Source organism: Arvicanthis niloticus, chromosome 21, assembly GCF_011762505.2.
Source record: "Arvicanthis niloticus isolate mArvNil1 chromosome 21, mArvNil1.pat.X, whole genome shotgun sequence".
Lineage (NCBI taxonomy): Eukaryota > Metazoa > Chordata > Mammalia > Rodentia > Muridae > Arvicanthis > Arvicanthis niloticus.
In genome coordinates this window covers 51,309,062-51,324,253 of record NC_047678.1, presented here as the reverse complement: position 1 = coordinate 51,324,253, position 15,192 = coordinate 51,309,062, and positions in this window count along the sequence as shown.

Genomic DNA, 15,192 nt, shown 5'->3' with positions numbered 1-15,192 from the left:
TGAGATCAGACTGTAAAGCATTTTTTCAATTAGTGATTAATGGTGGGAGGGCCCATTGAGGGCGGTGCCTCCCTGGGCTGGTCTTTTTGGGTTCTATGTGGATGCAAGCTGAGCAAGTGTGGGGAAACAATCCAGTAAGCAGCACTCCTCCATGGCCTCTGCATCAGCTTCTGCCTCCAGGATCCTGCCCTGTGTGAGTTCCTATCCTGCCTTCTATTGGTGATGAACCCTTTCCTTGCCAATTTCTTTCTTGGTCATGATTCTTTGTGCAGGAATATAAACCCTAAGACACCATTTGACGGGGCTTTGCTCTACTCTGTGTTTGGACAGAATATGAGTGAAGGCTTCAACTTCTCTGATGACCTGGGCCTGTAGGTGTTCTATCCTCTTGTCTACTGGAGCTAGAGGCACTGGGCTCTACCTGCTAAGGCATGCCACAGGGTAGGTAACCATATGGCCTGCTTGGGGTCTGTAGGTAGTGGGTAGATTATTGGAAATCCCTCTCCATCTGGCTGTGTAGAGAGAGAAGCAAGAAGTCTTGATTTGCTTAGTGTCCTGGTCTTCAGCTTGGGTTAGATCTCTGAGCTGAAACAACGTGTGTAAGTGGTACCTCCATAGCAAGATCCAGAGAGCCATAAAAGTTATAGAATGGATCAGACATGGATAAGAGAATGTATTCTCAGAAATTAAGAGGACATCTCATTTACTGAGATTGATTCTCACCATGGTACCTGGCTCATGTTCAGCTTTCTGTCTGGCTTCAGAAGGCTTGCTTGGCTCCTGTACCAGCAGCGGCTTTGTGCATGTTCTAGGTAAGGCCCACCTGCTTTGTTGGGATCCTTTTGCCTGTTTCTGTGAAAGTCTGACTGTCAGGCAGAGTCACATCTGGCCAGTGTCTACTGGCAGATTGTCTGGACCTTTGACCCCCGGAAGAATAAGGAGATACACTTGAAGCTCATGTTGAGGAATTCAATATTCTATTAATCTTGGAGGAAGGAAGAGGGAGGAATAGTGAGGCCTCTGAATGGGTATAGAGAGTGAATGTATGTCAGCCACTTTCTTTCCTGGTTTGAGACTGTTTCCCATGATAGTTTTAAGTATGTTAAGCCTAAGAGAAACTTGAGGCTGCTGCAGTACTGACTGGACAGCCCTCTCCATTTCTAACATTTGTCTCTGAGTCTTCTTTTCAGTCTTCCTTGCAATGCTCACTCCCCACTCAGAACACTGCTCCACTTCATACCAGCTGAACCTGTATACCTCCTCTGTCCTTTCTAGGGACAGTTAGCTCTTCATGGCTTTGGACTCCCATTACAGGCACAGATGTCCTCATTTCAAGTTTTATTGCCTGAGCCTTTCCAGGAGGAGTTAGATCTTTCTTCCTTGGCTCCTATCTTTCCTTAAACCAGCATGTCCTATTTCTTTATCCAGCTGGGAAAATGTCAAAGTCACAACATATACCATAGCCTTAGCAGACATGCCTGGTGATTAGGCTCTCAAAATGACTACTTTCATAGTCCTCTGTCTATCACCAAGTCAGTTGTTGTTGTTGTTGTTGTTGTTGTTGTTGTTGTTGTCATGGTGGTGGTGGTGGTTGTGGTGGTGGTGGTGGTGGTGGAAAAATATCCCTGTGTCTTCAGTTGATTCCCCAACTCACCTCTTGTTTGAACAAGTACAAAAGGGTCTTCCCTTCAGATACCCTGTCCCATGGCTGTTACCACAAGGGGAGGAAGAACGCACATGCTCTGATGAGCCATCTGTATCTTTCCAACAAGCTTACCCTTCTTATCCTAATGAACACTGTTCACAGGGGCTGAGGACTGCAGTTGCCATTCTTTACTGTTGTGTGTCTCTCCTTTCTCAGTCCTTACACAGGGAAGTAATGTACACTGGGTTGGAGCGAGTAATGCAGTCACTTGGTGGACACAGCAGATGCTACATAGAGAACAGTTGTCCAGCCACTCTGCCCCATGGACATCAGGAGCTCCAGACATTTTTTAAGCAGGAGCCACTCTGGCCTGTTTCTGCTGGAGTAAGGAAGTCTGCAGCCTGCTTTGGGGGCTGTGATCCAAGATTAACATATTTAGTGGCTGTATAGACAGTTGGTGCTTTATTCAAAGTTTTGGGCATGATTGGTCAGAATTTTCAGTGAAAGATGCTTAATCCATTTTAATTCCTTTGAATTCACACAAGGAAAATCACATCTGTATTTGCATTTGGGTCCCCATGTGTCCCAGTGTCAATATAAGGAAAAACATTCTCCTAGTACATGACAGAATTTCTATAGAAGGATATGTGTATTTGGGGGGGGGGTCTCATTTATAAATATCAGAATAGAGAGGGCATTTAGCCATCAAAATTGGGAAGCACTCTTTTAATATGGGGCAGTTTTTTCATAGGAATTTTTCTCTCCTTGGTAGATGACTCCATGGATGAGTGAAAGATATCGAGAATCCAAGTTTCTAATCTGGACCCCTCAAGGAGCCCAGATGATGTGAAGATTAGCCAAACATAGAGCATTGTCACCAACTGCTATGCACATTGTACACAGGAATTTACCTCCAACTACCTTCCTCCCTGTATGTAAAGCATCTCTCTCCAACTGCCTTCTTCCTTGTACATAGAGCATCTTTCTCCAGTTGCATTCATGCCTATACATAGGCCATCTCTCACCAAGTGCCTTCCTGCAGTACACAGAGCATCTCTTGCCAACTGCCATCCTCCCTGCCTGTAAAACCTTAACTGGAACAAAAATTCTCTGAGTTTGGCCAAAAACATCTCAGAATTGACATCTCTAAAACATCATTTATGTTAAGAGTGGGAGCAGTAGAAGACAGGATTCTTCTACTTCAGGGTAGGAATTTTCAGTTACTCAGAATGCAAGATAAGGGTGTATCAAGTTGGGTATTGGAGGTATTTGGGCAGAGATAGAAGTATCCCATGGAATCTAAAAGTTCTTTTCAATTCCTAGGCACCCTACCTGACAGATATGGAAAGTTCATACAATAAAGCATGAAGAAGGGATGGGAAGCAAGGAATAAGCTGTGTAAAGTACTGTTAGGAGCCATCTAGGAAGGGCTAAAGCTAGCAGGTGGCCTTCCTGGAGATGGCCTAACTTTTTGCTTGAATTAAGGTGGCTGATGCTGTGGGCAGACTCAGTTGGGGGTCCCACACCTGGGGAGAACCAGGGAACCAGTAGCAGGAGGGCAAGGAGTCAGCGAGTGACAAACAGACACAAACACAAGAGGATGCTGGATCTGAGTGTAATTCATATGTGCAAGCATCAGATGTAAACAGATAAAAAGGAAGTTCATCATTGTACAATAGCCAAAATCAGTCTGGCCACACATGGCCAGTTTAAACATCAGACAGAAAATAACCATGAGACCCATCAGGAGCCAGATGGTGGTTTTACAAAGATGATATCAGTATTGTCTGAGTGTCCAGTCCAGCAGGGCATTAAACAGGGGTCTGGGGAGGTCTCCTGAAAGAGAGAGGGAGGATACAGGGAAAGGTGCAAAGAATGGCGATCTGTCTATAGTCTGATCAAATCGCCATTCGTATTTTTTCACACAGGGGTTCTATACACAAAAAGGCAGGATGTGGGGGAAAGGGATGACACAGGAGGGTAAGTGTTCAGGGGGAGTACAGATATCTTCCAGAATAGAGTATCAGCTGGGTGAAGCTTCAGGGGACAGTGTCGCTACCCATGTCTGACCTGCGGAATAAGGCAAAGGCAACCTTCTTCTTCTTCAAGCGGTTTATTCAGCTATCCCTGTACAGAGAGCTTCTTCTCTCCCTCTCTTCTCTCTTCTCTCCAGCTCCCGAAGCCCCTTATAAGCATTGCCTTAATCCTATCAGCAACTGCCATTAAGTCACTGGAGATTGGCCATTCTCAATGATGCAAGGTGGGGTGATCGGGTAACCACACCTCTCAGTGCATACAACTCCATATATGAAGTTGTCTTTTCTCTCAAGCAATACCTATGGCAAGCACCACATTGTAATGGTGAGAGTGGAGGAGCCGCTTCCCACAGGACAGGTCACTCTGACTCCACCCATGATTCACTTGTCTCTATCTAAGTTGGTATTATCCATTAAGGTTACTTATCTACAAGGTTTATGACTGAGACCTGGCAGCTTTCCATCAAAGCTGCTTGTTTACAATAGCTTCTAGCCATCTGTTTCAAGGTTTTTTCACAGAGACCCAAGACTTTGTGCTAGCAGGCTGACTTTAAGCCTATGGCTGATTCCAGGTCTTTAGTGTACAAGGGGACATGCTTCTGACATCTGAGGTCAGTGTATTCTTAGACTTTGCTGTCTAACACCCCCCAGAGGCCTCAAGAGGCACCATCCCAGTGCTCTGCAACTCAATGCCTAACAAACCTTCATCCAGCCTTTCAGTGTTGTCCCTTAATGTTTTCTTATTATAACCTTAAAAGAAGGTACCAGGGTGATTATGCCCCAGGGATTATGACCCTCTCTAGCCAGTTTAAAGTTTAATGAAGAACTCTGGCTCCACTAACCTCTATCCATCTATTGACTTGTGCATCACACACTCCTGCACATGGTAATGAAACAGCTGTTGTTTTATACACCTGTAATGAATATTCCCAATAAACTCATCTGAACTCTGTCTGTCCTTTCTAATTGTTTTCCTTTTAGCTGCGTTGTTAAAACCTTCTCCTTCTCTAAGCTCTTCAACATTATTTCTTGTTACTATAATTCATTAAACACATTGCCTAATATAAAATTTTTTCTCCAAAAAATTCTCCATATAGCCCTAAATACTGGGGGTAATTTTCCTATACAATTAATCTAATTCTTTATCCCAAAGGTCAAATTAAAACCACCTTGCTGTGAATTCACTAAAGCTCCTTATGCGGCCAAATCTGGAGTGTCCAACCTGATAGACCCTTCAATTATACCCTGTTCTCCAAACTGAGTATTTCCATGAAAAGATCAGTAATACAAAAGGTATGGTACAGAACCTTCCCTCAGTTCATAGCAAGAACAAATCTGGAACACATTCTTTTCAGGGGCTGCCAGGGCTCTTCAGGAGACACACTTCCTTGAAGCACTCATCTCAGGAGTTGGCATCCATGATTTCACTCTTGTCACACAGACAAGCCACTGGAGGTGTGGTGGCAGGCTGAGCTGTGAGAGGCAAGGTGTCAAAGAGACTTCATCTCAGGATGGCTTTTTGCAAGTGCTAAGCCTTTCCTGTCATAACTGAATTACTGTAATAATCCCTGGGCATTAGCCTGCCCTATTAAGTAGACTTCCTGCAGATCAACATAAAAAAGAACTTTCATGAATAAATGGTGTTTAAGTGAATTAATGACTTTATTGAATTCCTGATTTGATCTTAAAAAGAAGATCCAACAGATGGTTTTAGGTGGTTTGGTAGAGATATATAATCAAGAAGAGAATGTGTCCATTCCTCATAATAGTGAGTAAAGGCTGTAAAGTAAGAAATACAGTGAGCTCCATACTTACCCACAAAAGAGGACAAATAGTCTTGGGACAGGTTTGTGATCAAGGAAAACCATTCTAGTTCACATTAACAATGAAGCCACTGGTGTGCAATATGAGGATGCAAGACCTTGTGAAGTGTTGCTTTGAATATTTAATGCTCCTACAGAATAAAACACAGCTTTGAACATAATAGCAACATCCTTTTGTAACTCCCATTTTGTGCAAAAGTTTTCTATGATTTCTTTGTCTATGAAAAGGCCAGAGAAAAGAAATAAAGATGGTGGGGCTGGATTGGGGAGCTTTACTAAATCCCTCCATCCCTCCATTCCTTTATCCCTCCATCCCTCCATCCCTTTATCCCTCCATCCCTCCATCCCTCCATCCCTCCATCCCTCTATCCCTTCATCCCTCCATCCCTTTATCCCTCCATCCCTCCATCCCTCCATCCATACAAATATATGTCTGTCTGTTTATATGTACATATGTAGGTATGTGTATATACATGAAAACATGTGAATGCTTGTGGACTTGAGACAGATTGCTGGGATAGAATGTGTGTGTATGAATGTACATGTGTCTGTGTGTATTTGCCTGTGTACAAAATTTAATTATGTTTTCTTTCATTCCTCTCTAGTTAACAAAGTGTTAACTAGCCTAGGCAGTGAAGGGCTCCTGGCTAACTGCCCAGAGAAGAAAGCACTAGTAATAAATTCTTTAACTTATTTCACCCATACACTAATGCCCACTGTTAAGCAATAGGTATTAATTTGCCTGAAGCCATAGGTTTCTGGCCCCAGAATAACAAAGAATCAAGGGGAGTAAAGATTATTAATAATTAGCAACTTTTACTTTTGCAAAACTAAGTTTTGCCTCAAATGATGATGTGCCCCCTCAGCTGACTTCTTGAGAGAACCAGTGTGCTCTGGCAGGCTTCTGGGAAAGAACTACTGTGCTGGAAATAATTGATGGACTGTTTTCATTGTTTGATTTGATCTCTCACCAACCTTAACTCAGAATGTAGGGACTGGCCACTGATGCTACAGATATTACATTAAGAAAGTGCAGGCTGGGCACACAGCTCACTGGTGGAGCCCTCGTCTAGCAGCAGCCATGAGCTGAGTCTCCAACAGAAAAGGCTTGGCGTGTTAAGGAGTAACCTTAGGTACAGATGAAAAGTTTGCTTTAACACAGGTGTGTAGAGCTCTGCTTGCTCAAGCTCACCTGGGTATAAGGGAGAACTAACTACCAAGACTGAAAAGGAGAGTTCCTGGAGTGATGTACACAGAGGGGGAGAATGTCTCTGGGAAATCCAGCAACCTGGGCTGAGGGCAGACAGGGAAATCCTGTACATGAGAACTGCAAGCTAGCCTGGATTTCAGGGCAGTACAGGAACCTCACCAAGTACACAGTCTGAAGGCTCTCATCCTACAGGAAGGACACATGGAGCCACAATCTTGACAATGTGTTACATTTTGTTAACACAAACCTTGAGTTTGAATGGCCCTTTCAGCACCCACTTCTTCCTAGTTTCAGCTCCCACTGCCAAGGAAAATTCCTCTTCAAGTTCCTCAGTGCCATATCTCAAGTGAAAAGCTCGTTAATATAGCCTCTCCCTTTAAGATAGATCTCTGGTCACAATGGGTGTTATCTAAGTGGCTTCTGTTTGCCCAGGTTTATTACCTTAAGGGGCTTAGCTTCCTGATTACTTCTTATCTTGGGCCTTCTGCTGGAATGTGTGTTTAACTCTTTGGAATGTGTTCTTCCAGGGATTTGTTGTAAGACCCCCCCCCCCCAGGAAGGGAGGACCTCCCTCAAGCCCCAGAAATTCATGGCCACCCAATATCTCACAAGACACCATTCTTGATGCAAGAGCAAGAGGTATATTTCAGGGTCAGTCGACTGAGGCTGAGACCCGTGACCCACGCAGGGGCAGAGTGGTGTCAGCCTCATTGGCTGGGAGTGGAGGTCTTATATAGGGCAGAACCACAAACCAAGGAGGTGAGGGTTTTACCAAGGAAATATAACACAAAAACAGTAGAAAGTCTTAAAATGTCCCAACCCAAATTTAGTCTGGGTCATGTGGAAAACATCTTATACACTTATCTTTTGTAAGGATGTAACCTTGTCCAACCGTTTATCTTGGGGTCAGCTAGTTCCTGGGACCACCCAGATGACTTGCATCTTTCTTTGTGGTCAGGAATGTGTCTTCCTGCTTTGGGCCTTCCCCACCCACAGGTGGGTTCTCTTCCCTGAGGTCTGAGGAATGTTAATCCAGCAAGTGTCCTCTGACTCAGGGATAATGTACACCTTCCGGAATGTATCCCAAGGCAGTGAAGGCCTGATATCTTACATTCAGTTCCACTTCCTTGGGACTAGTGAACCTGCATTCTTTTCTCAGGTCTAGGGGGTCACAAAAACTTTTTATATTTTTCCTAAGTTTTCTATATCTTTCAGTGTCCCTGGGGGAAGTTAATGTTTGAATTAAAACTGAAATCAGAGATTCTTTTTAATCTTAAGTTTCTACATCTCCACTGACATACGAGCAGTCCATTGGAAAGAACCAATGCTGAGATGGCAGGAATGGAGCCATATTGTGTGCACTGAGAAATTTAAAGTATGCATGGGAGCTGGACCAAAAGGCTGCCTTTCCTCAGAAATGTGGACAAAGAGGTCATTTCCTTTAAGCTGTATCACAACCACTGTGTTTTTTTTTTTAAACAAAAAATTAAGGCATAATTTGTTCATTAACAGAGATAGGGGTAAGTAAAGTGTGTTGAACCTAAGGAATGAACCTAACCCACCCACCTCTCAATGTCTCTGTTTGCACATTCTCTCTCTCATTCCTCCCTGTCCTTCTCGTCCTCCCTCCTCCCAAACCTTCAGCTCAGAGGCTTCCTTTATCATGCTCATGACTATCCCACCAAATATGAAGGAACCCTCCATGTTGGTCAACTTTAGAATGACCCTTTGAGAGAAGTGCTCATTCTATTTTTTAAATTTTTTATTGGATATTTTATTTACATTTTAGATGTTATCCACTTTCCCCTTTTCCCTCCAAACAGAACCCCCTATCCTATACCTCCTGCTCTTGCCTCTATGAGTTTAGGCCTCCACCCACCTACCCACTCCCACCTTCCTGCCCTCGAATTCCCCCACACCAGGGCATTCAGCCTTACTGAGCACCCTCATGTTGGTCTCCTCACCTTCATCCTCCCAGTCCTCACCAAGTGTAATCAGCATATGGGGAAGAGTGGGCCTAGAGACTTCAAAATCCTTGCCTAGACAAGACTGTGTCTGTTGTGGGATAGAGGGTGAGGTGAGCTAGCCATGGGTGAGACAAAGGCCTGAGGGAAGTGTTGCTATAACAGCCAGGCCTGCTCCTGCCATTCATGCTGTGTACAACCCTGATTAGTCCAATGCTGACTAGTAGCTGTGCCTGAAAGTCAGCCCAGTGAACTCTCCGGTCAGGGTTTCCTGAACCCTAGGCATGGAACTCCATCAGAATGGAGCCTGATCCCAACCTGAACACATGACAAGAGTGAAAAAGTAGGTGGGGCCTCAGGATGGGGAATATGGGAGGGTATAGACTTTCTTAAACAGTTTGTCCAGCTTTATTCTGTAGGAGAGGAGCTCACCAGAGGCCCATTGGCAATGGGCTATTTAACCGATCCTCGTGCCCTGTCATGGGTCCTTTGAAACTAGGGTGAGGATCTGAGTACATACTAACTGGAATCTCTGTCTACCAATGGCACAGCTGGGCAGCAGCTCTGAACACAGAGTAAGGAGCAATACTGCTGCCATACTGCCTTTCTTATCTGTGTATTGGGTGGGATTCCTTGAGTAGACATGAACAGATATCTGTGTAACAAAGATATGATGTCAACATCAGACCACAGGTTTATTCTACCCTAGTCTAGCTGATTCAGCCAGTGGGTTTACGGGAGCTCCTTGTTGAAGGATGCATGTGGAGTCACTTACAAAAGGGTTGACTCAAGGACAGCTGATCTCAAAATACCTGACCCAGACCTGGCTTCAGTTTGTAAAAAGTGCATTTCTGGAGCTTCTGGTAACTGGATATCAGGCCATACTGCTCAGTATTTTGGGTCATAGGCATCCCTAGTGTATAGGTCTATGGATTATCTCTGTCAAACAAACCTACTTTTTACCAGCTCTGAATAATAGAATTAACTCAACAGCAGTGGCCACTGAAGTATTGATAGTTTTTGACTTGTGAATGAGTAAATGTCAGTCTATTTGATCCACTGAAGTGACAGCTACTAAAGTCTGCATTTTCCTTACTTTTCTGCTATAAGACACCATGACCAAGACAGCAAACTTATAAAAGTGAATGTGTACTTCACACTCATATTTACAGACTGAGAGTCTACTGTGGCACAGCAAAGACATTGCAAGGGGAGTGCTGAGAGCTCACTTGGTCCCCAAGTGGGAGGCAGAGTGGGAATGAGTCATAGGGAATGGCCTGGGCTTTTGAAACCTGCAAACCCAGCCCCAGGAACACAGCTCTTCCCAAGACCACACTGCCTAATCCTTCCTAAACAGATGTACCACCTAGGAGCAAAGCATTGAAGTAAATGAGCCTATGGGGACCATTCTCCTTCAAAAGTCTACATAGATTCTTAGTATTATCACAAGGAAGAAAAAAAGCCCTGAAGGCAAAAGTGGAGACAGCCACTGTGGTTTATGTAGAGATGGGCACTCTTCACTCCCTCCTTCACATGGAACATTTGTGATGGGATTATAGGTAAAATAGAAATACTATGTGAGTAAGTCTGAGGTCTCGGTTGGGGTTTTGTCCCTATAGTCCAGGGAGCATATTTTTCTTTTACTTTTGTTGGAACGAAAGGACTCCTCTGAACCTATCTTGGTTTAATTTCTAGTCCATGTGTTGAGATTTTCCCTGGACCTGTCTGTCATCAGAGGTTAAGGATGGTACTCAAACTCACTTCATGGCCAGCCTTTTCAGAAAGGAAAACCCAGGATTCAGTTTATGGTGCTTTTCCCTATAGTTCTGTGGGCTTGACTCTGTAAAATTAGCTTACCTTGACCTTGAAAGGACATAGAAGCATAATAGTACTATGTTGGAAATCTCAGAGAACCATCTGTACTACATTTGTTTTGATATTGCTGTTCCCCAAAAGTAACAGCATATGAATTACAATTTTTAAGTTCCATGTCATGATGACATCTCCATTTATTTAATACCTGAATATAACTCTTGACAGAGGAATGTTGGTATCCCCCAAAAGAATATGCCCAGAAACAATCTGAATAGACCATAACAGCAATCAAATACTGTCCCAAACAAGACCAAACAATCCCAACACATGGATGAGTAACTAAACACTTGTTTAGATGCCAATGGCAATGTAAAGTCATTGAGTTTGGTACCAAACAATCCCAACACAACAGCTAAAAATTGAACACCTGTTTAGATGCAAAAGGCAATGTAAAGTCATTGAGTTTGGTCTTGCAATCAAACCTAGAGCAGGACATAGCAGACCTGAGCCCTCAGTGCCCCAGAACCTGTTCTGAGGGAGTCATACAATGGTAATGTTGGGTGGAGTCTGGACAGGATGCTCTCTGAGATAAGAGCACAGGGCATCTCCTCTTCAGACAGAACACTCAAGGTGAGCTGCATGACCACATCCTAATAGGGATTGACAAAGTTTCAGGTCCCATCTCTGGGAAGCTTGAAACCCATATGTACTCATACCCATATGAGTGTGCAAAGTTCACAGACTATTCCAAGTGAGACCTACTCAGGCCACACCATCTTAGCCTTCTGTGTTTTGTGACTTTGGAATGACAAACATATCATGAGTGCAGAAGAGAGAGACTGAGAAATAAAAGGGACATAGGTCATATTAAAAGACCTTGCTATAAACTTGGGCTTGTCTGCAGGATCTCTGCAAATACATGGACCCTGCCCATGAACCTTTTCTGTGCCCCATAATTTTTTCTCCTTCAGTTTTTCCCCATAAAGGAAGAAGTATTAATCTTGTACATGTCTGTTCAGGCCCCTGTGCTTAGAACAGCACCTGCCTGAAGACATGGCATGGGGCAAACGTGTCTCCATGCTTTTCATTTTCTTCTGTTGTCCTCTGAATAAGAGCCCTGGGTAGGTCCCTGCCACTCGGTGTTCTTTGGTGGCTGTCCCTTGTGTGAGCTTCAGCAAACTTCCTGGAGCAGTGCCCCTGCCATTTGGGCAATAACCTGGTTGCAAACTGAGAGGAGCTAAGAAGAGGCAGAGGAGAAAATGAAGGGTGGTTTTTCAGGGTTCTTTTACAGCCTGCAGGTCAAAAGAGTTTCATTCTTGAATCTTCTCTAGATTGAAATGGTAAGGCCCTCACATCTGGGGATAGTGTTTAGAGGCAGGCCTCCTGTAGGTAGGCAGGGACAGATTTTGTCACTTGAGTAGAACTTTAGCATGCACTAAAGTGCAGGTAGAAAAAAGTCCCTGTCCTATGAGGACCCAGAGAATGGTAGCCTTTGTAAACCAGGAAGGGGTGTCACTGGGAATCCACTCATCTGTCACCTTCTGAGTCCTAATTGCAAATGCTTTTTCCTCTGGTCTCAGAGCAAAAGCTGAGGGCTTAATCCCACGATACATAAAGGGAAAAGAAACCCTGTACAAAGCCCATCCACACTCAGCAGCCCTAAAGAGATAAGGACATGCCTGAGCCTGTAAAACTAGCTTATCACAGACAAATAGACACCCTACTCTGCACAAAAGTCAGACACCAGAGAGACAAAATAGATTCTCTTTGAAATGGCAATGTTCCCTGGCTTAAATCCTAGGAATATCATACACTTGTCATAACTGATTGAAATAACAATTCTTTTTTATAGTCTTTTTATTGGATATTTTATTTATTCATATTTTAGATGTTGTCTTCTTTCCCCATTCCCCTCCCAGAAGTCCCCTATCCCATTCCTCTTCCTCCTGCTTCAGTGAGAGTATGCCCCCACCCATCCATCCACTCCCCCCTCCTTACCCTTGAATTCTTCCACACTGAGGCATCCAGCCTTTATAGAACCAAGGGCCTCCTCTCTCACTGGTTCCTGAGAGCTCTGCTTGTTTGGTATTACTGCACTTCCCATTGGGCCACAAACCCTTCAGTTCCTTCAGTTCTCTCTCTCTCTCTCTCTCTCTCTCTCTCTCTCTCTCTCTCTCTCTCTCTTTCTTTTTTTGGGGGGGGATTGTTTTTTTTTTTTTTTGAGACAGGGTTTCTCTGTGTAGTCCTGGCTGTCCTAGAACTCACTCTGTAGACCAGGCTGGCCTCGAACTCAGAAATCCGCCTGCCTCTGCCTCCCAAGTTCTGGGATTAAAGGCATGTGCCACCACCGCCCAGCTTCAGTCCTCTCACTAAACTCCTCCACTGGGGTCTCCTTGATGAGTTCAATAGTTGGCTATGAGCATCTTCCTCTGTATATATGTCAGGCTCTGGCAGAGCCTCTCAGGAGACAGCTATATCAGGCTCCTGTCAGCGTGCAATTCCTGGCATCCACAACAGTGTCTGCCCTTGGTGATTGCACAGGGAATGGATCCCCAGGTGGGGCAGTCTCAGATGGCTCCTTCTTCAGTCTCTGCCATATAATTTGTCTCTATGTATTTCTCTATTGGATGTAGGATTGGTAAAGATCTTTTCCCAATCTGTTGGCTGACATTTTGTCCTATTGACAGTGTCCTTTGCCTTACAGAATCTTGGCAATTTATGAGGTCCCATTTGTCAATTCTTGATCTTAGAGCATATAAGCCATTGGTGTTCTGTTCAGGAACTTTCCCTCTATACCCATGTATTTAAGGCTCTTCTCCACTTTCTCTTGTATTAGTTTCAGTGTATCTGGGTTTATGTGGAGGTCTTTGATCCACTTGGACTTGACCTTTGTACAGAGAGATAAGAAAGTATCAATTTGCATTCTTCTACATGCTGACCTCCAGTTGAACCAGCACCATTTGTTGAAAATGCTGTCCTTTTTTCCACAGGATAGTTTTGCTTCTTTGTCAAATATCAAGTGACCATAGGTGCGTGGGCTCATTTCTGGGTCTTCAATCCTATTCCATTTGTCTTCCTGCCTGTCTCTGTACCAATACCATGCAGTTCATTAAACTTTTCATCCCATACAACTCAGGGATTTGTAGAGTGCAACTTTGGAACTTCAGTTCTATCCCATTTATCTTTTCCTTTTTCTGTACCAATACCAATGCAGTTGGTATTCTTAAAATAGGTTGCAAGTACTGAAAGAAATGAGTCAGGCTTAAAGCAGAAGCAAGAGGGTGGTGGGCTTGATTATTGGTGGTATAACAACTTTAATTACATTAATTGTTAGCAACACTGCTTCTGCAGTTGCTGTGACACAAGAAGTTAAGAAACCTACTTTTGTTAGTCACTTAGCAAAAAAGGTTACTAATGTATTGAATATACAAGACAATATAGATAGGTATTTAGATGAATGGACTGATGCTCTTTATCCTATTCAAATTGTTAAAAGGAGTTTCAGAATTTAGGGTAAGGAGACATTCTCGAGTGTCATGCCAAATACCATTGGATTCATGTTAGTTCTAAAATTGACAGTGGTAATCATTACAATTAGGAAGATGTTTCAAGACACTTGCATTGTATTTGGCATAATTCTAACACCTCTCTGGATGTTTTAACTTTATATAGTGAGATTATGGATTTCAAGAATGCTGCTGTGCTGAGTGTCAATGTGGTAGATACTGCAAATAAAATTTCCCATGGCCTGAGGTCAGTATTTCTATTTTGGTCAAGCTTCAAGAATGGCATATATAGCTTGATCATGCTAGCCCTTTTGGTCCTTGGAATACTTTTATTCCTGCCCATCATATTAATGCTTGTCTTTAACAATATCAACATGTTGGCAGCCAAAGTATATGGCTTGAACCTGAAAATGGACCCTAAGAAAGAGTTATTAAATTGACAGGCTGGCAAGCCAAGGATGGGTAAGATTCTGCACAGAGCCTTACCAACCTAAGACAGAAGTGCATTGCTTTGAATAACACATATTCCCTGATGGGTAAGGAAGGCATTCTTGTCAGAATGACCTAAGACAGGTTCAGTCTTGTTAATGAAATAAAACAGGAGGAGATGTGGACAGCCTTTGGGGCTGCTTTGTAAGACTCTGATATGGGCCAAGAACAAGGAAATGGGCTGCTTGGCAGAAATATGACATTGGCCAGGGACAAGGAATTAGGCTTCAGGCAGGTGTGTGACATTAGGCTAAAACAAAGAAGTAATTTCAGGCAGGAATCTAAATCTTAGGCTAGAACAAGGAAGTAGGCTTCAGACATGAAAATGACTTTGGGCTAGGACAGGGAAGGTGGCTCAGATATTTTGGCCATCCTGATAAGCCCTTAGAAACAGTGATCACAAGAGTGTTCATGTAATTGTGTTTAATGCCTTGCTTGTTCTTTAGCTATTTGTGAGTATTGTCTTGCTTGTTCCTTGAATATTTGCATCTATCGTATTGCTAGATCCTCAACCTAGAACTGACCTTAATGCATGCATGGAATTAAAATGGCATAAAAGTAAAAGGGAAGAGAGGGATGGGATAGGGGGTCTAGGGAAGGGAAATGGGGAAAGGGGGAAAGGGGAAGACATCTGAAATGTAAATAAATAAAATAAATAATAAAAAAGGAAAAAAGAAAGAGAACTTCAGACAAATTTTGCTAAT